Source organism: Rhea americana, unplaced genomic scaffold (genome assembly GCF_003343005.1).
Source record: "Rhea americana isolate MKP2758 unplaced genomic scaffold, rheAme1 scaffold_8, whole genome shotgun sequence".
Lineage (NCBI taxonomy): Eukaryota > Metazoa > Chordata > Aves > Rheiformes > Rheidae > Rhea > Rhea americana.
In genome coordinates this window covers 4884837-4886408 of record NW_028186978.1, presented here as the reverse complement: position 1 = coordinate 4886408, position 1572 = coordinate 4884837, and positions in this window count along the sequence as shown.

Here is a 1572-nt window from a genome sequence, read left to right as displayed (position 1 = left end):
CCCTGCTTCAGCTGCAGTGATGAATTGCTTCGGGGTGACGAAGAGAGCTGCTCTCTCCCCCTCTCTTTGCCTCGGCTTCTGATGAATGCGCTCGGAGGATGGATAGTCCAGAGTGTGTTATATCTTCATCAAACTGTGAAACCCCTCCCTTTACTAATAATCTGTCACAACTTTACAGAACACACACTGAGACCAAAGGGAAGTCCCTGCCCTGCAGTCTGCCCCTTCCCTCCCTTGTCAGGAAGGGCTTTATCCGGGCAGGGAGGACGGGGGAGGGGGTCTCCCGCCGCAGCAAACTTTCCTCGGCCTCTTCCCGGCCTCTTCCCCCCTTGGCTCCCGAAGGGCCCTGTCCCCTTTCGGGACTGCCGGCCGCTGAGCCCCTGCAACTTCGTGCCGGCCACAGCAGGAGAAGCGAGACGGCGCTGGGCACAAGGCGAGCCGAAAGCGCTCGAGGAAAATCTCGGATTCGTGGGCAGGATTTTCCCCCCTGGGCGATATGAGGCAGGGATGGGGAAGCCACCTGTTTTCCCTGGGCGAGCGCAGGAGAAATAACTAAGGCGAGAAGCAGCATCGTTCTGCAACGATAGGTCACTGGTGTTTCATGAGGACGCAAATCCGTCTCCCTTTTCTCTCTTTTTTGGGATTTACATTTCGGACGGACAGGCACTCTAGCAAGGGGTCATGCCCACTCCATTACGGTGTACAGTTAAAAATAATAATCGAGGCTAGTTGGCTAACAGTAACGAGTCCCCAGGAGATGCCGCGGGTCGCGGACGCCCGTGTGCGTGGGCGCCGCGGCTGCCTGCCCGGTTCGTAACCCGTGTCCGCAGCGCCGCTGCCGCGGCCGCTGAGCCCGGGGAGGGGGCCGCTCCGGGTTACTCCGCTGTTAGCAACAGTCATTGCGCTGCTCGGGAATAGTTGAAGGCGTAAAACCGATGCAGTGAAAGACATTAGTCTAATGGCGTTTGTCGTGTAGAAGCTGTTGATATTATGTTGTCATTCATCTCATTTAAAGTCCGAAGAAACGCATTCATGAGATTGTTTCTTTATTTTTTTTTCTTTTCTCCCCCTTTCTTGCTGTTCTAAAAACATTGCTTTCTTTGGCTGTTTGCTTTAGGGGCTTTTCATCTGCGTGTTTCAGATAAGAAAAGAAATCAGATTCTTTTATTTTTCGATTGGATCCGAATTCCTTTTGATGTTCCCATTTAGTGCCTTTGACTTCTCCTGTGAATGGCAGCCTTTTGTTGCCGTCCCACATGCCCTTTAAGAAATTCTCCCTTAAACGCCTGGTACCCGCTGATGGATCCGTTTTCAAATGGACCAGAAGGAAAATGCAAGGAGAGAGAGGCCCGTTTCCTTAGTAATTGCTCTCGTTTGGGTGAAAATGCAGATATTTTTGTCTGATGTGGGAGTATTGGGAGCAAGAACATCAGCAGGGGTTTAAAACAAAGATTGTCAGCTGCGATTTCGCTGCAGAAGGCGAGCAGCTCGCTTGATTGCGTTTGCTGTCACACTGGGGTATCCTCCGAAGTGGGGAGCGATGTGCAAAACCACCCTATCACTAGAGCCGCG